Raw genomic sequence first — 22,872 nt, 5'->3', positions numbered from 1 at the left:
GACAAGCAGCTCAAGGGCACAGACTAGAAAGAGAAGGAGTTGAGGTTTGCATCCAGGTCCCTCTGACTGAAGCCCGTGTTCTTGACCCCTGCATCCAACATATGCCCTCAGTATGGCCCATGCAGCTTTTTTTTTTAAATTGAGCTAGAATTCACATACATGACATTCACCTTTTAAAGTGAACAATTCAGTGGTTTTTAGTGTGTTTACAGGGTTGAGCAGCCATAATTCCAGGACATTTTTACCACACCCAAATGAACCCTCATACACTTTAAGCAGTCACTCCCCATCTCCTCCTCCCCCAGATGCTGGCCATCACAATTAGTGCCTCTAACGGATTTGCCTATTTTGGATATTGTATATGAATAGAATCACACAATATGTGGCCTTTTGTGTCTGGCTTCTTTCAATTAGCAAAATATTCTCAAGGTTCATTCATGTTGTAGCATGTATTAGTACTTTCTTCCTTTTCATGGCTGAATAATATTCCATTGAATAGATATACTATGGTTGGTTTATCCAGTCATCTATTGATGGATATTTATGCTGTTTCCACCTTTTGACTCTTGTGAATTGTGCTGCAATGAACATTTTGTGTATAAAGTATTTGTTTGAACACCTTTTTGCAATCCTTTTAGATATATACTTAGAAGTAGAATTTCTGGGTCATGTCTCTAATTTTCTGAGAAACTTCCAACTTGTTTTCCACCATGATTGCACTATTTTATATTCCTACCAGCAATCAAGGAGGGTTCCAATCTTTCACTTTCTAGATTGTGTCCTTTGAAGCACAAAAGATTTAAATTTTGATGAAGTATCTACTTTTTCTTTGGTCACTTCTGCTTTGGGTGTCATACCTTAAGACAGCACTGCCTAATCCAAGGTCATACAGATTGACACCTGTTTTCTTCTAAGAGTTTTATAGTTTTAGCTCTTATATTTGAGTCTTTGATCCACTTTGAGTTAATTTCATACACAGGGACAAGCACAGGATCCAAATTCACTCTTTTGCATGTGAATATCCTGTTTTCCCTGCACCATGTGCTGAAAAGATGATTCCCATTGAATTATTGTGGCACAATTGTAAAAAATCAATTGGCCATAAATGTGAGAGTTTATTCCTGGAATCTCAATTATATTCCATTGACCTCTATGTCTCTCTCTCTCTCTCTCTCTCTCTATATATATATATATATATATATATATATGGCTTCCCAGGTGGCACTATTGGTAAAGAACTTGCCTGCCAATGCAAGAGACATAAGAGTCGAGGGTTCAACTCCTGGGTTGGGAAGATTCAAAGATCCTCTGGTGGAGGGAATGGCAACCATTCTAGTATTCTTGCCTGGAGAATCCCATGGACAGAGGAGTCTGTTTGGCTACAGTCCATAGGGTCGCAAAGAGTAAGACACGACTGAAGCAACTTAGCGCACATGCATGCATATATATACTTGCTTTGCTGTGCCAGGTCTTAGTTGCAGCATGCAGGATATTTAGCTGTGGAATGTGAACTCTTAGTTGTGGCATATGGGATCTAGTTCCCTGAGCAGATTGAACCCAGGTCCCCTGCCTTGGGAGAACAGAGTCTTAGCCAGTAGACCACCAGGGAAGTCCCTCCATGGTCATTCTTATGCCAGTATTATACCTATGCAATTTTTAATTCAGGGCTATCAAGACAATATAATGGCAAGTACCCTCATCAAGGTGTATCCTTGCCAGGATGTGTCCTTGAAACAGAAAACGTTTTACTTTGGAAAAAGTCTAAATCTACCTTTTTTTTTTTTTTTTCGGTAGCTTGTGCTTTCAGTGTTTTATCTAGGAAAACTTTGCCAAGGTTGTGACACTTTGCCTCTATGTTTTAAGAATTTTATAGTTTCATATCTGTAGTTCTCATATTTAAGCCTTTGACCCATTTTTGAGTTGATGGCAAGGATGGCTGGCTTGATTTACATTCTGTCTGGCTCAAATTCTTACTCGCTATGGCTGTTGTTTCATTCCGAGTTTTTGAAGGTGATGTTCAATCAGTGCTCAGTTCTGCTAGAAGCTGATCAAGAGGCTTGGAGAACAAAGCAAGAGTCCGTCAGCAGGGCAGGACAGGCTCCACTCACAACCCCAGGCTAAGGGAGCAGGATTCTGCACATTGGGAAACTGATCTGCTAGGACCAAAGGATATGGTTCTTTACCATGCCTCCCATTATTCCATGGGTTATTTCAGGAAGTTCCACAGTAGCTGGGACACTGTACACAAAGGAACACAGCCAGGCCAGTGTAAACTGTCCTTGGCAAATGGCAAATGGACACCAAATGCCCTACTCCTGAGCCTAAACTTCTCTGACCACAGCAGTATTCTTGCTCTGGCCTTTGGTGTCTGACTTCTCTCACTTAGCAAAATATTCTCAAGGTTCATTAATGCTGTAGCCTGTGTTAGTACTTCATTCTCAAAGCATATCATGTCATGGGCATTGTTTGCATTTCCTTTGGTTGCTGTAACAAATGACTACCACCTCAGTTGCTTCAAACAACATACATTGATTTTCTTACATTTCTGTAGGTCAGAAAACCAGAATCAATTTCACTGGGCCAAAACCAACATGTCAGCTGGGCTACCCTCTTCTGCAGGCTTTCAGGGAGAATCTATTTGCTTGCCTTCTCCAGCACTTCCTTGTAATCCTTGGTGCACAGGCCCAGCCTCCATCTTCAAAGCCAGCAACAGAGCATCTTGCTTCAGCGGTGACAATGCCTCTGTGGGCAATGTCTCTCTGCCTCTTTTATGAGCCCACTTGTGATCCTGTTTAGAGCCAAGCTGGAGAATCCAGAATAATCTCCCCATCTCAGGGTCCTTAACTAAATCACATCTGCCAACTTTCTCTTGCTATATAACATTCAAGGGTTTTCAGAATTAGGATTCAGGTATTTTTGTGGGCTGTTATTCAGCCTCTCATGGGAATGGAGGTGAAAATGTCTGCCTGTGGGTTTAGAATCTACATTGACCAACCCAAATCTTCCCTGCTAAATGATAATGGGAGAGACTCCAGGATCACTCAAGAGGTTCCCTTTCTGCTGGTCTGAGTTACAGTGACACCAGTTTCCATGCTGCTGGGTGCAGAGGGAGCAGCCAGCTGGGGGGACTCCAGTTGACTATGAATCTACTCCAGTGCTGGGGCCAACAGTGGGCACCAGTCCCCAGCCTTGTGGATCCCTGACTAGTGAGTCAGCCCACTTCCCCTGGGCCTTGTTTGTAGCCTAGTGCTTCTCATCAGAAGGCCACCTGCTTTTCTTATTGATGTATTATTGTGCTTTCCAGGCTTTATATACATAACTGAGCCTGTTACCGGAGAAGGCAATGGCACCCCACTCTAGTACTCCTGCCTGGGAAATCCCATGGAAGGATGAGCCTGGTAGGCTGCAGTCCATAGGGTCGCTGAGGGTCGGACATGACTGAGCGACTTCACTTTCACTTTTCACTTTCATGCATTGGAGAAGGAAATGGCAATGCACTCCAGTGTTCTTGCCTGGAGAATCCCAGGGACTGGGGAGCCTGGTGGGCTGCCATCTATGGGGTCACACAGAGTTGGACACGACTGAAGTGACTTAGCAGTAGCAGCAGCAGAGCCTGTTACAGACACTGCAGAGCTGAGCATGTTTATTCCCACGAGGAAAGTCCCACTCTTCAACGCCTAAACTTCTTGCAAGGGCATGATGGCATGCCAGACTGCCAACTAGTCTCTCTGATGAACACTCTGCCCCCTCACTGCCCCAGGGTGAATTGATAAGTCCTCCAGTGGCACCCCACTGTTGACAACAAGACCAAATTCAATGGTCCTCATTTGGCATCGAGGCATTCCATGATCAAGCCCTGTAGATGGATCATGTCTACCAACACTACTCTTTACTACCTGCAGCCTTTACACTCGCCTCCTTGGGCTACTTTTGTTTCCCATCAGGATACATTTTTTTTTTTCGAGATAGAATTCACATAAGGTAAAATGTATCAGTTTAGAACTTTTGACACATGCTACAATATGGATGAACCTTGAAAGCTTATGCTCAGTGAAAGAGGCCAGACACAAAAGGAAAAATAGCCTGTGATTTCATTTCTATGAGGGATCTAAAACAGTGAAACCCATAGAGACAAAAAATAGAATGGAGATGACCAGGGACTGAAGGGAAGAGATCACTGAGAATTACTATATGATGGGTATACAGTTTCAGTTTTCAATGACAAATAGGTTCTGGAGGTGAATACTGGTGAAGGATGCATACCAATGTGAATGTACTTAATACCATTGAATTGTACACTTAAAATGGCTACATTTTATGTTATGTGTGTTTTGCCATAATAAAAAAAATTTTTAAGACAAAATTTACTGCTGTAACCAATTCCGAGTGTACTATATCACCGGTTTTCACTACATTTACGGGTTGTGAAATCAGCATCATAATCAATTTTAGAACATTTTCATCACTCCAAAGATACACCCCACCCTTATTATGCAGTCCTTCCTCATCCCTCCCCTTCACCCTATTTTCTGTTTCTATGGGTTTGCCCATTTTGGACATTTCATATACATTATGCCATACAATATGTGACCTTTTATGTTTGGCTTATTTCACTTGGCATAATGTTTTCAGGGTTCATTCATGTTGCAGCATGTATCAATACTTTATTCTTTTTTATGGCTGAATAATACTCCATTCTCTGGAGAGACCACATTTCATTTATCTATTCAATCAATTGATGGGCATTTGGTTTGTTTCCACTTTGGGTATTATGAATAATGCTGCTATGAAACAGACCTTGGGCTTGTGCATTGAAAGCTGGTAGTGGGATATAGAGAATGTCTAGCAAGCTAAATGGTTTGGGTTGGTTCATTCTGTTCAGTGACCATGAAGAGTACCTGACTCATGGAGCACAAGTAGAACACTGCATGTGATAGACTCATCCCAGGGCGCAGCAGAATTAGACTCAGCATACTCTCCGTAGTTCTGTCACTCTCTGAGCAGATGAACAAGTCAAATACAAAATAGGTGAAAATCTTCTGATAAAGCATCATTTGCAGTTCCCAACAGTCCACAAGAAACAGATGATACTGAAGGAAGGAAGGCACCCTCTGTGCTATGGGGCTGCATTTGGAAAGTGCTCCACGTAGCTTTCAATGCTGAACTGAATGAAAAATTTTGTAAAAGACATTTAAATGGATCACTTTTAAATGCCAGAATTTCATTTTCAAGATATGAAGGGACACATTGAGGAATGCACTTTAGAATGGAGTTCTCTGGAAAGGATAGGCTGAGCTAGCAACTAAACAATGGCCTTGATCGAGATAGAATCCTGGGAATTATTTCCACATGATGCTTTCCTCATTCACCCACTGGTCCTGTTTCTAAAGACAGAATGACAACTAAAAGCTCCTGGCAGAAGCTCTATTGCAGCCTCACTGCCTCAGCTTGGGCTCACAGCGCAAGAGTGGAAGATGGGTGGGAGCGGAAAAACCAGCAGATGTTCAGCTTGGCCACAGGCAGCACGTGGCAGAGCCTCAAACGTGTGTCTCAAATTCAGGCTTAGACTAAACAATTTGTTACTGTTCAGTTACTAAGTCGTGTCCAACTCTTTGCAACCCAGTGGACTGCAGCACTCCACGCTCCTCTGTCCTCCACTATCTCCCAGAGTATGCTCAGATTCATGTAATTGAGTCACTGATGCTACCTAACCATCTCACTCTCTGCCAACTCCTTCTCCTTTTGCCTTCTATCTTTTTCCAGCATCAGGGTCTTTTCCAATGAGTCAGTTCTTCGCATCACGTGGCCAAAGTATTGGAGCTTCAGCTTCAGCATCAGTCCTTCCAATGAATATTCAGGACTGATTTCCTTTAGGATTGACGGGTTTGATCTCCTTGCAGTCCAAGGGATCTCAAGAGTCTTCTCCAACACCATAGTTTAAAAGCATCCATTCTTCTGTGCTCAGCTTTCTTTATAGTCCAACTCTCACAACCATACATGACTACTGGAAAAACCACAGCTTTGACTAGACGGACTTTTGCTGTCAAAGTAATGTCTCTGCTTTTTAATATGCTGTCTAAGTTGGCCATAGCTTTTCTTCCAAGGAGCAAGCATCTTTTAATTTCAGGACTGCAGTCACCATCTGCAGTGATTTTGGAGCCCACAGAAATAAAGTCTGTCACTGTTTCTATTGTTTCCCCATCTATTTGCCATGAAGTGATGGGACCAGATGCCATGATGTTAGTTTTGTGAAAGTTGAGTTTGAAGCCAACTTTTTCATTCTCCTCTTTCACTTTCATCAAGAGGCTCGTTAGTTCTTCTTTGCTTTCTGCCATAAAGGTGTTGTCATCTGTATATCTGAGGTTATTGCTATTTCCCTCAGCAATCTTGATTCCAGCTTGTGCCTTATTCAGCCTGGTATTTTTGTACTCTGCATATAAGTTAAATAAGCAGAGTGACAATATACAGCTTTGATGTACTCCTTTCCTGATTTGGAACCAGTCTGTTGTTCCATGTCCAGTTCTAACTGTTGCTTCTTGACCAGCATACAGATTTCTCAGGAGGTAGGTCAGGTAGTCTGATATTCCCATCTCTTGAAGAATTTTCTACAGTTTGTTATGATCCACACAGTCAAAGGCTTTGGCATAATCAATAAAGCAGAAGTAGATGTTTTTCTGGAACTCTCTTGCTTTTTTGATGATCCGGTGGATGTTGGTAATGTGATCTCTGATTCCTCTGCCTTTTCTACATCCACACTGAACATCTGGAAGTTCATGGTTCATGTATTGTTGAAGCCTGGCTTGGAGAATTTTGAGCATTACTTTGCTAGCATGTGAGATGAGTGCAATTGTGCAGTAGTTTGAACATTCTTTGGCATTGCCTTTCTTTGGGATTGGAATGAAAATTGACTTTTTTCCAGTCCTGTGGCCACTGCTGAGTTTTCCAAATTTGCTGACATATTGAGTACAGCACTTTCACAGCATCATCTTTTAGGATTTGAAATAGCTCAACTGGAATTCCATCACCTCCACTAGCTTTGTTCATAGTGATGCTTCCTAAGGCCCATTTGACTTCACATTCCAGGATGTCTGGCTCTAGGTGAGTGATCATATCATCATGGTTGCCTGGGTCATGGAGATCTTTTTTTGTATAGTTCTTTTGTGTATTCTTGCCACCTCCTCTTAATATCTTCTGCTTCTATTAGGTCCATGCCATTTCTGTCCTTTATTGTGCCCATCTTTGCATGAAATATTCTTTTGGTATCTCTGATTTTCTTGAAGAGATCTCTGGTCTTTCCCATTCTCTTGTTTTCCTCTATTTCTTTGTATTGACTGCCGAGGAAGGCTTTCTTATCTCTCCTTGCTATTCTTTGGAACTCTGCATTCAGATGGATATATCTTTCCCTTTCTCCTTTGCCTTTCACTTCTCTTCTTTTCTCAGCTATTTGTAAGGCCTCCTCAGACAATCATTTTGCCTTTTTGCATTTTGTTTTCTTGGGGATTGTCTTGATCCCTGTCTCCTGTACAATGTCAGGAACCTCAGTCCATAGTTCATCAGGCACCCCATCTATCAGATCTAGACCCTTAAATCTATTTCTCACTGCCACTGTATAATCATAAGGGATTTGATTTATGTCATACCTGAATGGTCTAGTGGTTTTCCCTACTTTCTTCAATTTAAGTCTGAATTTGGCAATAAGGAGTTCATGATCTGAGCCACATTCAGCTCCCAGTCTTATTTTTGCAGACTGTATGGAGCTTCTCCATCTTTGGCTGCAAAGAATATAATCAATCTGATTTTGGTATTTATCACCTGGTGATGTCCATGTGTAGAGTCTTGTCTTGTGTTGTTGGAAGAGGGTGTTTGCTATGACCAGTCCATTCTCTTGGCAGAACTCTATTAGCCTCTGACCTGGTTCGTTTTGTACTCCAAGGCCAAACTTGCCTACTTGGAGTAGGTCTTCATAGAACCGTTCAACTTCAGCTTCTTCAGCAATACTGGTCAGGGCATAGACTTGGATTACTGTGATATTGAATGGTTTGCCTTGGAAACGAACAGAGGTCATTCTGTTGTTTTTGAGATTGCATCCAAATACTGCATTTGGGACTCTTTTGTTGACTATGAGGGCTACTCCATTTATTCTAAGGGATTCTTGCCCACAGTAGTAAATACAATGGTCATCTGAGTTAAATTCACCCATTCCTATCCAATTTAGTTCACTGATTCCTAAAATGCCAGTGTTCACTCTTGCCATCTCTTGTTTGACCACTTCCAATTTGCCTTGATTCATGGACCTAACATTCCAGGTTCCTATGCAATATTGCTCCTTATAGCATCGGACTTTACTTCCATGAAGTCAAATATTACCTGTTTAAGAAGGAATCATTTATTACTGCCTTGGGTGAGCATTTCCAGCTTTACTATACCCTGATGTTGATTTTATCTAGTGAGAAAGCTTGTGGAAGCCAAGGACACATCTTATTTCATATTTCTCTCTGGGACCCCTGCATGTGACTGACGTGAAATGAGCATTGTCCACGATGCCTTGGTGAAGAGGAGGGTATATCTATATATTTGGTGCTCTGGGCACTTTGGTCCCTCCTTCCTGTGCCACCTTCACACTTTCCATCAGACTCCAGCAGGGAGTTGAGGCCTGGGCTCAGAACACACAGAGGTCAGCAACCCTCCCTCTGTCATCGGTGGGAATTTTACTTTAGAAACTCTGATCTTTGGATTTTTCCAAGACTATCTTTCTGTGACAAAAAACAGTGAAAGAACTGAGCACTCCACTCAGAGGTCTCACCATGTCTTCCAGGACTGCTGTCTCCTCACTGCCACTGCTGTGTCTGCCATGGTCCTAGCTGTCACCATTTTGCATCAGAATTATTGGACCAGCTGCACCTTGGTCCCTCTGTCTCCAGTGCTGCCCCCATAAGTCCATGCTCCACACGCGCCAGTCAAGGTGGCTGTCCCAAAACAGATTTCTCCCTTTTACTTCCCAGTTCACAAATGACAATTTAGCTTCAAGAAAATACCAAGATCCTGAGACTGGGGTTCCAGGCACCCTGACCATCTATCTGACCTCCATGTCGCAGCCCATGTCATAATGCCTATGATTCTCATGCTTCACTTATGGCACAATTTGTTTATTTCCAAAATGAAATGGATATTTCAATGCCTCTGAGGCTCATTTCAAGCAAATCTTGCCTCCCAGAATGTCTGACCGTCTGAGACAAATTCTGAAATGTTCACCTTCTCTCTAAGCTCTATTTCCTCACCTCTCCTCCCATCTTGGGGTTTTGCCACAGTATGAAACCAATACATAATCTCTAAGGAAAGCGATTAGACCACAATGAAATCCCACGTCATACCCACTAGGATACTATAATGAAAAGGTAGATAATGGCAAGTATCACTGAGGGTATGGAAAAATTGGAACCATGCTACACCGCAGCTTGGAACATTGTCTTAGTTCAGACTGCTATAACAATACCATACACTGGCTGGCTTATAAAAACATACATTTAATTTTCACAGTTTTGAAGGCTTGGGAGTCCAAGATCAAGGCACCACCAGATCTGATGTCTGATGAGAGTCTAGTTCAAACTGTCTTCTCACTGTGACCTCACATGGCAGAAGGGACAAGGGAGCTCTCTCTGGGAGAGAGGGGGACGGGGGGGGGTCTCTTCTATAAGGGCACTAATCTCATTAATGAGGGCTCCACCTTTCTGGTCTAATCACCTCCAAAGGCCCCACCTTCAATACCATCTCACTGGGGATTAATTAGGATTTCAGGATATGAATGTGGGAAGGACACATTCAGTCTACAGCAAATGTAAAAGGTTGTTGCCATTATGGAAAACACTTTGGGAGATTCCCATCAAGTTAAAGATAGCATTGCAGGCAGATTCTTAACCATCTGAGCCACCAGGGGATCCCAGAGTCACCATGACTCAATATATTCCACTCCTAGGTATATACCCAACAAAAATTAAAACATGTGTCCATACAAAACTTGTACATGAGTCTTCATAGCAACATTATTCATAATAGCAAAAGTGAAACCAGTTCAAATGTCCATCAATTGACGTATAAACAAATGAAATGTACTATAGTCATGCAATAGAATACCATTATGCAATAAAGAGGAATGAAGTATGGATACATTCTATAATATGGATAAGCCTTGAAAATAGTATGCTAAGTGAAAAAAGCTATACAAAAAAGACCATGTATTATATGATCCCATATATATGAAATGTCCAGTCTAGGCAAATCAACAGAGACCAAATGGAGATTAGTGGTTTTTAGGAGCTGGGGAGGGGGAAGTAGGAGGTGATGGCAAGGAGGGGTAGGGTTTCCTTTTGGTGTGATGAAAATCTTGTGCCACTAGATAGAGGTGATGGTTGCATCACTTTGTGAATATAATAAGAACCACTGAATTGTACACTTTGAAGAAGGGAATTATATAGTATATGCATTATGTCTCAGAAAAGCTATCAAAAAATAAAGAAACTACTTGGTGAGTGCATATTGAATAGTTACACTCTACTCAACACTCAGCAAGTATTTTCTCATTAAAATCCTATGAGATAGTGTTATAGACTGAATGTTTGAATCACTGGTAAATTCTTATGTTGAAGTCTTAATCCCCAGTGTGATGGTATTAAGAGTTGGGACCTTTGTGGGGTAATAAGATTTAGAGGCAGTCATAAGGGTGGAGCCCCTAAGATAGGATTAACGCCCTTTCAAATTTGAGCAAACTCCAGGAGATAGTGAAGGATAAGGAAGCCTGTGTCCATGGGGTCTCAAAGAGTCAGATGCAACTTAGCAACTGAACAACAACAAGCAGGATAGAGGGGCTAAGGGAAGATACAATGGACAACAGAAAGCTCATAAGGCAAGGAGGCAGGTAGACATGAAACCTGTTCAGGAGACAGTGAGGTCACCTGTTGAGTCTGATGTACTAAGACCAGGCAGGCTGTGAATTGAATGCCCAGACCCATGGCCTGATGCAGGAGAGACAGTGGAACATTATGTTCAAACGAGGAGATGACTGGCGTGGTGGTCACTCTCAGAGACAAGCAACAACTCAGCCAGCAGCCAGAGTATGTGAAGGAGCCACACAGCAAATGTCACTGCCAGGGCCTGACAGACTGGGGCAGGGGCCAAAGAGAGTGACAGGAAGCGGAAGTGGGGATCTGTGATTACAAATGGGCTGGATAGAGATGATGATAAAGAATGATGAGAATAATAAAGGGAGATATGGGTACATGAAAACCTCTTCCTCTTGGGACTCTGCCTAAGCAGGAAATAAAGGGTGAAAGCCTGGGGAAGAAACCAGCTTCAGGGAACATTGATGGGAGGCGAGGTGGCGGGAACTGTGCCCAGATGGCTGTTCTGTGTCCGGGAGCCTTCTGTTTTCTCTTCCAAAGAGCTTTCCTTGAAGTTCACATGGTTTGTTTTCTCTTTAAACAGCCTTTTAAAAAATTGTGGTAAAATATAGTACATAATATTTATCATTTTATCCATCTGTAAATGCACAATTCAGTGGCATTAATTACATTAATCACCACCGCTATTTATACCCCAAACTTTTCATCATTTCTGACATAAATTCTACCCATTAAATAACACTTACCTTTCCCCCAACCCCCAACTCATGGTAACCTCTATCCTGTGTTCTGTCTCTATAAATTAGCCTATTCTAGCTAGATATTTCCTGTAAGTGGAATCACGCAATATTTGTCTTGCTGTTTCTGGCTTATTTCACTAAGCATAAGTTTCCAAGGTCCATCTATGTTGTAGCATCTATCAAACTCTTTTTCCTTTTTTTAAATTGAAGTGTAGTTGATTTACAAAGTTGTGTTAGTTTCAGATGTAGAAATTTTGTTCCTTTATGTGGTTGAGTAGTGTTTCCTTATAAGAACAGATTACATCTGTGCTTATCAGTGTCCATTGACAATGACAGGGTGATGTAGGTGACAGTGCTTGGCGCTATGACTACCAGAGACCTGAATACCAGAACCAGAACTGCAAGTGACCTCAGAGAGTCTTGTCCAACTGAGAAGGAGAGTGAGCTACCCAAAGCCTCAGAGGGATCGTCTAACACCTTCCCCTCCCCGCTTGTGCATACCCAGCACCCATATAAGAGGTAGAAGTGGCCCAGCTCCCGAAAACTGGGCACCCAGGTCCACCCACATGGGATGTCCCTTAGTTCCAGAGAGGCAGCTCCAAAAAAGAGCAGATTTCCAGCTGTTAGGGGAAGAAAGTATTCCAGACAGTAGGGCGATCAAGTGTGCCAACGCTGCTGAAAGAACAAAGATTAGAGGACTCTGAATGGATGAAAGCAAACCTTTCCTGTAAAAGATTAGATAGTAAATATTTTCAGCTTGGTGGGCCATACAGTCTCTATCACAACTACTCAGCTCTGTCCTGGTGGCACAGTTATAGACAATAGGTAAATGTGGCAATACAACTTTATTTATAGACATGGGATGCTGAATGTCATATCATTACATGTGTCAGAAAATACAGTTCTTTCTATTTTTCTCAAGAATTCTTAGCTGGCAGGCCATGTGAACATAGGCAGTAGGTGATGCTTAGCCCACAGGCACTAATTTGGCCAGCCATGGTCTCAGTCAGTGATTCTCAGCCTTCACTGTGTATTAGAATTACCAGGAGAGGCTCTAGAAAAACAGTAGTGCCTTACTCAGCCCCCAGCCAAGTACATCAAAATCTCACAAAGGGAAGCCTGGCAGGGGGCAATTCAGGTACAGACCCCAAAGAAATGAAAACATACACCCACACAAAAACTTTTACATATATGTTCATGGCAGGACCACTTACAATAGCTCTTAACTGGAAACAACCCAATATCTATCTACTGATGACTGGATAAACAAAGTGTGGTATAGCCACACAATGGAATATTATTCAGCCATTAAAAATGAGGCTCTAATACATGCTGCATCATGGATGAACTGAGAAAACATTATTCTGTATGAAAGGAGCCAAACACAAAAGTCAAATATTGTACGATTTATTTGTATCCATTGTCCAGAACAGGCAAATCCACTGAGACAGAAGGGAGATTTGTGGTTGCTAGAGGTTCAGTTCAGTTCAGTTGCTCAGTTGTGTCTCACTCCTTGCGACCCCATGGACTGCAGCACGCCAGGCCTCCCTGTCCATCACCAACTCCTGGAGATCACTCAAACTCATGTCCATTGAGTCAGTGATGCCATCCAACCATCCCATCCTCTGTTGTCCTCTTCTCCTCCTTCCTTCAATCTTTCCCAGCATCAGGGTTTTTTCCAGTGAGTCAGTTCTTCACATCAGGTGGCCAAAGTATTGGACTTTCAGCTTCAGCATCAGTCCTTCCAATGAATACTCAGGACTGATTTCCTTTAGGATTGACTGGTTTGATCTCCTTGTAGTCCAAGGGACTCTCAAGAACACCACAGTTCAAAAGCATCAATTCTTCTGTGCTCAGCTTTCTTTATAGTCCAACTCTCACATCCATACATGACTACTGGAAAAGCCATAGCTTTGACTAAATGGACATTTGTTGGCAAAGTAATGTCTCTGCTTTTTAATATACTATCTAGGTTGGTCATAACTTTTCTTCCAAGGAGCAAGCATCTTTTAATTTCATGGCTGCAATCACCATCTGCAATGATTCTGGAGCCCCCCCAAAATGAAGTCTGCCACTGTTTCCACTGTTTCCCCCATCTATTTGCCATGAAGTGATGGGACCAGATGCCATGGTCTTAGTTTTCTGAATGTTGAGCTTTAAGCCAACTTTTTCACTCTCCTCTTTCACTTTCATCAAGAGGCTCTTTAGTTCTTCTTCACTTTCTGCCATAAGGGTGGTGTCATCTGCATATCTGAGGTTATTGATATTTCTCCCAGCAATCTTGATTCCAGCTTGTGCTTCATCCAGCCCAGTGTTTCTCATGAGGTACTCTGCATATAAGTTAAATAAGCAGGGTGACAATATACCTTGACATACTCCTTTCCCTATATGGAACCAGTCTGTTGTTCCATGTCCAGTTCTAACTGTTGCTTCTTGACCTGCATACATATTTCTCAGGAGGCAGGTCAGGTGGTCTGGTATTCCCATCTCTTTAAGAATTTTCCACAGTTTGTTGTGGTCCACACAGTCAAAGGCTTTGGTATAGTCAGTAAAGCAGAAGTAGATGTTTTTCTGGAACTCTCTTGCTTTTTCAATGATCCAATGGATGCTGGCAATGTGATCTCTGGTTCCTCTGCCTTTTCTGAAACCAGCTTGAACATCTGAAAGTTCACAGTTCACGTACTGTTGAAGCCTGGCCTGGAGAATTTTGAGTATTACTTTACTGGAGTGTGAGATGAGTGCAATTGTGCTGTAGTTTGAGCATTCTTTGGCATTGCATTTCTTTGGGATTGGAATGAAAACTGACCTTTTCCAGTCCTGTGGCCACTGCTGAGTTTTACAATGTGCTGGCATATTGCTAGGGGTTGGGGAAGGGGCAATAGGGAGTGACTGCTAACGGGTTTGGGGTTTCCTTTGGGGGCAATGGAAAGATTCTGGAAGTAAATAGAGGTGATTGTCATGCAGTGCTGTGAGTGTGCTCAGTGCCATTGCATTGTATACTTAAAAAGGTAAAATTTACCTCCATTTTTTTAAAAAAAGATTTCCCTGATGCTTGTTTCATGTCACCAGGGTTGAGAACCAGAGGACCAGTGGAAGGAGACAGCAAATTTCAAAGCAGTAGGCTGGGAACTGATGTAGAGTCCAGTGGAGATGCCTTAGGAGTAGAAAGGATGGGCCCCTAATGCTTCCTGGGTTGGAAGGGATAGTACATTTCAGTTAGGCCCGAGGGCTAGAGGGGAGCCCGTCTGGTGGAGAAGGGTACAAAAACACGAGCTTAGATTTGCTCTGATTGCGATGGAGGGCCTTTAACATGAGATTGACGCACTTGAAGCAAAGGAAAAACATGATTAGATTCACCTTTTAAGAGGCTCCCTCTGGCTACTGAGTGGAGAATGGGCTGGAGGCAGCCAATCAGTTATTCCTGACACATCCAAGACTGTTTGGAGGGCAGAGCTTCCAGGACTTGATCATGGAGTGGGTGAGAGTAGGACAGGGGTCAAAGCTGCTTTGTAGGTTTGTGGTCCTAGCAACTGGGAGATTGGCAATGCCATTTCCTGAGATGGGGACCATGTGGGAGTGGCAAGGTGAGTTTGAGGACAAGGCTGGACAGTCCTGTTTTGGACATCACAGTGCTTCTTAAAAGCCATTAGACAATGCAGGATAGGCTTTTGAATGGATGTGTCTGGGTTCCCAGGAGGAGTAGGTAGGTGTGACCTGCCTGTAGATGAGATGGCCCAGGGAGCAAGGACAGAGAGAGAGGAAGAAGGGGCCTGGTAGAAGAGACAGTGTAAACAGAAGCACAAAGGCAGGAAGGAATGCCTGGCTTTGGGGAGCAGTGGGTGCTCTGGCAAGGCTGGAACCTGGGGTCAGGGGTGGTGGGAGGGAGGCCACTTGAAGAGGTCATCTGGAGCCAGGTCCTGCAGGGCCTTGAATGCCGAGCTCAGGAACTTAGACTCATTGCCAGGACAATAGGAAGAAGGCACTGTGGGGAGGGTTGTGATCCACTCTTCCTGGCTGGGAGAGCAGGAGAAGGAGAAGGAAGGACCCCAAAGAAGATGCCCTGTTTCCTTGGTGATCTTAGTGGGAATGGAGAGAAGGCGGAGCTCTGAGAAGTCTTGAAGATCTTAGTGGCTACGTGGTCATCATTCTTTGTTCAAATTCATGCATCCTGCATGAGGGAGATCCAGGCTGCCCTCATTGTTGCCTTAGTTTACCCAGGCCAGGTGATGAAAGTCTGCAGTCACATAGAGCTTTGATCCTTGCATAAGAGTTAAGGGAATCACTAATCTGCTGGGTGGACTGGGCCTGGGCCTCCATAACATCTGAAATCACATCCACTAGTACCCTGTGTGTCTGTGTGTGTGCAAAGGGGTGTTTGATGTATGGGTGCCCCAAAAGGGAGGTGACGCCTATTGAAAACCGACAAGAGATATTTTTTAACACAATGTTATTACCATTAATTGGATGCTGTTTCCATGTTTATATTCTATACCCTTTTCTGGGAGGTTTCTTGGACAGCTTAGATGACATTCAAAGAAATAAAGAGGCCAAATGCTGGTGTTTGTGGTTTGAGTCTCCCAAGTACTTCAGAGAGATGTCACTGGGTGCATTAAATAAGGCCCACATCTGGGGAGGCAAGTGTTAAGTCCTATTTCTGCAGAGGTCAGGATTCAGAATGGAAAATACTGCCTCAAAAATATTACAGGGACATCAGTTATTTGTCTCTTGCATTGGGAAAATATGCAGGTAGAAGGTTTTGTCCTGCTTCACTTGGCACGCAGGTTTCCAGAAGACAGTGGGTGTTCTGCATTTAGATTTCCAGAGACTCCTCATGATAAGGAGACTTGAAACTAAGTGGTGACCCACTGGCATTTTGCACCTGTCTCTTTTTCCTTCTAGATTGTTGTGATCATGGCCATCATCGCCATAATTGTCGTGTTGTTGTATGGTCCTTGGTGTGTTAAGAAAACACTTCAAACCCCCAATAGGAATTCTAACAGGGATCAAAAAGCATGAGATGATTTGGGTCTCCTGGGACTTTGTTACATGAGATTATAAAATGCTCGGTCAAAGTGTCCTTTCTGGGGGTGAGCAACTCTGTCTGCCCACTGTCTGTGAAGCTGAGGCTCCTGACTAGCCACACTGTGTTGTCTCCGAGCGAAGGAGCTGGAGAACCGAATCCTAGTGAGTCCTCTTCCTGAGCCTGGCTCTCACCCTCCCCCCTGCCTCCACACGCCTCCCCAATCTCTTCCCCACTTGCCCCAGCTTGTCAATCTTCAATGGTTCTGGGTCCCAGAGCAGTATTTTCTTTTTATTTATTTTTTTAAAATTTTAAAATTTATTTCAATTGTAGGCTAATTACTTAACAATATTGTGGTAGTTTTTGCCATACATAGTATTTTCTGAGGCAGATGCTGGGTTCTGTACAACAGAGTCCTGAGTCTCCTGAAACAAATGGAACCTTGAAATACCAATCTGATCTCATCACCATGCAGCCTCACCCCAGCCCTACTTCAAACTCTTTGGGGTTCCCAGATGCGTTTGAATACAGTCCAAGCTTCACCTGCTCTAGGAACCCTGCAGGACCAGGTTCCAGGCAATTCAAATTCAAAGGCTCGTTTCTGGGCCTTTGCTTCAGCAGGTGTCTTGGGATCCACACACTCCCACCCCGCCATCTGCACTGTGAACTGTTGCTTTTCCTTTAAGTCAGCTCTCCTGACCCTACAACCACTCTTTGGTGCTCCCACAGTGTCCTGTGCTCCCCTCTCTAACTCCTCTATCACCTGACTGCTTGTCATCTGTCTCCTCCCCACAGGGAACCTGGGACATCCTTTCTCCCTGAGAACAGGGCCAGGCCCACACAGCCATCCCCTCCTTCCTATGGCCACTGTGGCCTCTGCCGCATACAATCCCTGAAGCCAAACCCTTCTTATCAACCCCAGGCTCCCAGCTTCTCTGCTGAGAGGATACCAGTAACCACTCCTGTGGGCACCTTGCCCTGCCTCTCTCTTTCCCTGTCTTTCTGCTGCTCAATGGTTACAACCCTTCAGTGGTTTCCCTTGGTTCTCAGGATCAAAGCTCTGCTCATTAGCATGACATTCAAGGCTCTGCCTGACCTTGCCTTACTACAGAATCCAAGAGAGGAGAGAATACAAACATACTGTGCAGAGGAGGAGGCGATGGAGGGATAATTTGCTTACAACTCAGAAAATATGAGAGGGAACATTGTTTAAGAATCCATTTTCGTGGCTTCTGTTTATATATGGGGTATGTCCCCCAAATCCCCAGATATCGGGGCCCTGGGTGGGCTAAATACTGCTGGTTTAGCCATGACTTTGCAGACTTGTGAATTTCACTGGTGAGTGGATTTATTTTAAGTTTGGGGATGGGCAGGCTTGCCAACTTATTATTTTGCAAAGTAAGCACGTTAAAACACTACCATCTTTTCATGAAATAAAGGACTTTTGTATACCCGAAGAAGTCCACGATTTCAGAATAAAGGTCAGTACTCTCACATTATGTGGGGAACATTTGCCACAACAACGTCATTTTCTTCTTTCGCCTGAGACTGGTGAAGACTTGCCCCTGCTATCAGGCATTGGGGGTACTGTTGTAGCCCCGGTGCACCCGATCCCAGAAGCCAGCTGTCTGCCTTCCCAGAACTTTGCAGGGGGGGGGCCTTTGTCTCTGAACTTGCCCACAAAGTGGGGAGCTGGGCAGGTGGGGAGAGTGCTGGTCTCTTTCCCACCTACCCTGGAGCCCAGTTGGGGCCTTCAAACTACTTTGGTTAAAGGGATTAGGACCCAGGCTGTGGGAGGAGAGGAAGCAGAAAGAAGGGCTGTTGAAGTCCTGAGCACAAGCTAAGCTGCAATGGGTCCTGGGAACAAAGGGTGACCCTGGGTTGGGGCAAGGCATTTGTCCCTGCTCTTCATGTGGACTCCCTCTCCAGTCTGTTGCCCCAAGGATCAGGAATTGGTACTGCTGATGTGGACATTGGTGCTTTCGAGATGGGCACCTTCAATAGGGATGGAGCTGATGGCAAGGCCATTCCAGAGCCCTGGTGGGCAGATGTCACCAGGTGGGTCTAATTTTGGCCAAGGGTGATGGAGACCCCCTCGGGGAATTTTGCAAGGAGGAGTTTGTGGCACTTGGGAGCAAGAACAGGAGCTCTGTACTAATAATAGTGAGAGAACAGCTATTTTGGAGTTTGGAACACATCTCCTTAAGGATATAGTGTGTAATGAGGGTTGGAACAGAAGGGAGAGCCATGATGGAAGACCAGGCTGCCCTTAGAACCCTACTTAGCTCAGATTAGTGTACACCCTCCCAGCTTTCTCTGTGCCTCTCCTGTACTCCCAGATGAGCCTGGTGGCCATTTGTTCATGTCACATTTCTTTGCCTGGGTCAGTGCTGAGGAAAGATGGGCTTTTTAGGAGAGGAGCTTGTCAGTCCAAATGGTTTTACAATTGGTGACAATTTGCAGGATATGAGAAGTTCAGGAAGGGGTGAGGAGTGGCAACAGGGTGAGGACAAGGAGGGTGGTATGGAGACAAGGCTGGCTTGGCAGGAACTGGCCTCAGCACCATGTGCAGTGGCAGCGGGGGGTGTGTGTGCCCGTGTAAGGGGGGCACAGATCATGGTTTCTAAATTTAGAATTTCCCGGATGTAAATCAAGTCCACAATCAATTGTAATTCTATAGGGTAGCAGCTTGGAGAAGGCAATGGCACCCAACTCCAGTACTCTTGCCTGGAGAATCCCAGGGACAGGGGAGCCTGGTGGGCTGCTATCTATGGGGTCGCACAGAGTTGAACATGACTGAAGCGACTTAGCAGCAGCAGCAGCAGCAGCAGCAGGGTAGCAGCTACTTAAGAGGCTCTCCAAGTTCCAGGGAGGACCTCAGCGCAGCAGGATCAGGACCTGATGTCACTGGCTCTCTCAGACTTATACTAACCTAACTTATAAGAGACTGAGAGACAAACCAGGCCTCAGATGAGTCATTTTATGTAGGGAGAGTTATCTGGCAGGATAACTGACCTTGGACATTTGCAGTATTTTGACTAAAGACCTGTTTTTTTGTTTGTTTTGGTTTTGAGTGGGTGTCTTTTTGCACATGATAAACATGATCCTTTTCTGTTGGTTCTTGTTCCTGTGTCAGCTCCTGTGCTCATCTCCTGCTCTATATCATCACCTATTACTATTCATCTTTGCCATAGTTCAACCTACTAGAATGGAGGTGACACACTTTTTATGTAAAGGGAGAGGTAGTAAGTATTTTAGGCTGTGTGGGCTCCATGGTCTCTATTGCAGCTACTCAATTCTGCTGTGGTAGCACAAAAACAGCTGTAGACAGTACACAAATGAATTCCCACCTATGTTCCCACCAATTTCATGGATCCTGACATGTGAATTTCATGTAAATTTCCCCTGTCATGAAATAATATTCTTTTGATTTTTTTCAGCCACTCAAAGGTGCCCAAACCATTCCTGGCTTAAAAGCTGGCTTAAAACTCAACATTCAGAAAACTAAGACCATGGCATCCAGTCCCATCACTTCATGGCAAATAGATGGGGAAACAATGGAAACAGTGACAGACTTTATTTTCTTGGGCTCCAAAATCACTGCAGATGATGACTGCAGCCATGAAATTAAAAGACGCTTGTTCCTTAGAAGAAAAGCTATGACCAACCTAGACAGCGTATTAAAAAGTAGAGACATTACTTTGCCAACAAAGGTCCATCTAGTCAAAGCTATGGTTTTTCCAGTAGTCATGTATGGATGTGAGATTTGGACCATGAAGAAAGCTGAGTGCTGAAAAATTGATGCTTTTGAACTGTAGTGTTGGAAAAGACTCTTGAGAATCCCTTGGACTGCAAGAAGATCAAACTAGTCAATCCTAAAGGAAATCAGTCCTGAATGTTAATTGGAAGGAGTGATGTTGAAGTTGAAGTTCCAATACTTTGGCCACCTGAAGCAAAGAAGTGACTCATTAGAAACGACCCTGATGCTAGGAAAGATTGAAGGCAGGAGAAGGACGACAGAGAATGAGATGTTTGAATGATCGTCATTGACTCGATGGACATGAATTTGAGCAAGCTCTGGGAGTTGGTGATGGACAGGATAGCCTGGCATGGTGCAGTCCATGGGGTCACAAAGAGTTAGACATGACTGAGCAACTGAACTGAACTGAACTGAAACCATTCCTAGTTTGCAGGTCATACAAACAGGATGGTGGTCTGTATTTGACCCACAGGCCAGTGTGCCAAGCACCTCTGAGCCAGAAGACAGTCCTCTTGCCCATTCACTGTGGCCAGTGACTTGCTGCTGGGGTTGAGGTGTCTAGACCAGTTAGAGCCCCAGCTCCATTTAATTGAGATGCCTCACCTATAGGCTGCATTTTCCTCACCTCCTCAAGTGTCCTCAGTGTAGATAAGTGTGTAGGTGCTGAGGTTCACCCATCAGAGCCTGGAGGGCTCCAAAAAACCAGGATGTCTAGTGTCTTCCTTATAGGCGGGATCCCTCAAGACCGAGGGCAAGGGAATGGCTTGAGGCACCCAGACTTAGTGGGACCCTGGAACACAGAGCAAGTGCCCATAGTAGCCAGTATTTCTTTAGCTATTATAAGAGTAACAAGTAGCATATTGGCTCAGTGTGTCCCAGGCTGCCTGCTTTCCAATCTCATTTAATCCTTAGCACAACTTTATGTCCTTGTGTCCAGCCAGGATTGCACATGGCTCTCAAGCACATGTGCTCAGCCATTCACCTGCTGGGGCCCTGGGGATTCCCTTGCTCCCTTTGACACTAAGAGTCTGGAGCTGCTTAACTCTCCAACCTTAAGGAACCTCCATTTTGCTCCTTTTCCCTCATTAATTATTGAGGTGATACATGATATTGTTGTGGGAATAAAAAAATAACAAAATGTCCATCAACAGAGGAATGGATAAAGAAGATGTGATATATATATATGTATATATATACAATGGAATATTACTCAGCCACAAAAAGGAATAAAACAGAATTTTCTAGAGACGTGGATGGAACTAGACTGTTATACAGAGTGAAGTGAGTCAGAAAGACAAAAACAAAAATCATATATTAACTCATATATGTGGAATCTAGAAAAATGGTATAGATGATCTTATTTGCAAAGCAGGAGACACAGATGTAGAGAACAAATGTATGGGTACAGAAGTGGAAGGGGGATGGAAGGAATTGGGAGATTGGGATGGACATATATACACCATCGGTAGTATGTATAAAATAGGTAACTAGTGAGAACCTAGTGTACAGCACAGGGAACTGTACTCAGTGCTCTGCTGTGATCTAAATGGGAAAAAAATGGGAAAGGAAACCCAAAACAGAGGGATATATGTATACATATGGCTGGTTCACTTTGCTGTACAGAAGAAACTAACACAACACTGTAAAGCAACTATACTCCAACTAAATTAATTTTTTAAAAAGAATAAAATGCCTGGAATATGCCATGTATACTGCGTGTTATAATAAGCACCATCTATTTCTGTTAATTCTCCTGCTAGTGTCATAGAGTACAAAATGACTTGAAAGTCAGAATATGTTAGTTTTATCTGTTTTGTTTTGCAGACCCATTCAGAGCAATGGATAAAAGTCACAGAAGGAAAGATCTTGGCTCCATGTCAGGGAGACCCCCACCCAACCACTATCATTCAGAGGGTGGGGGAAGACTCTTTGGGGGGCAAGGAGGTGCGGGCTGGTGGGGGACACAGGAAGCCTACCAAGGGGACACTGGAGGGGAGTGGCAGTAGCCTACCCCCAGCAGGATGTGGTCCAGGACAGCTTGTGCAGAGTAACAGCAGGGACCAGCCAGACGACTCTGGGAGCAGTGGCGCTTTCTCTTTGTCTTTGAAAGCTGGCTGCAGCCAGAGCCGTTCTTGAGAGTGCTCTCGTCAAAGGCTGCAGCTGGCATTTTGCTGTGACAGTCAAGGTAGGAATCTGATTTCGCCTGGTCCTGGAGATGGACTCTGTTCAAAGGGTTCATTGGAAAGGAACGCGGCGCGTGTGTCGATCACTGAGCACATTTACAGATCGCCGCTGCAGATGTGAACTGGCGCTTTCAGCGCATTCATCAAAGCCTTGGGGAGCTGACCCTGGCCCTCTTTCGTCCCCGGGGCCCGCGGCGCTCTGGCTGCAGGTCGCCCCCCAACTTCCCTCTAGCCTGAACCTGCGGCCCCCGGCCTCAGGCTCGTTTCCTCAAGA

This window comes from Oryx dammah, unplaced genomic scaffold (genome assembly GCF_014754425.2).
Source record: "Oryx dammah isolate SB20612 unplaced genomic scaffold, SCBI_Odam_1.1 HiC_scaffold_23, whole genome shotgun sequence".
NCBI lineage: Eukaryota > Metazoa > Chordata > Mammalia > Artiodactyla > Bovidae > Oryx > Oryx dammah.
Note: the sequence above shows the minus strand (reverse complement) of the source record.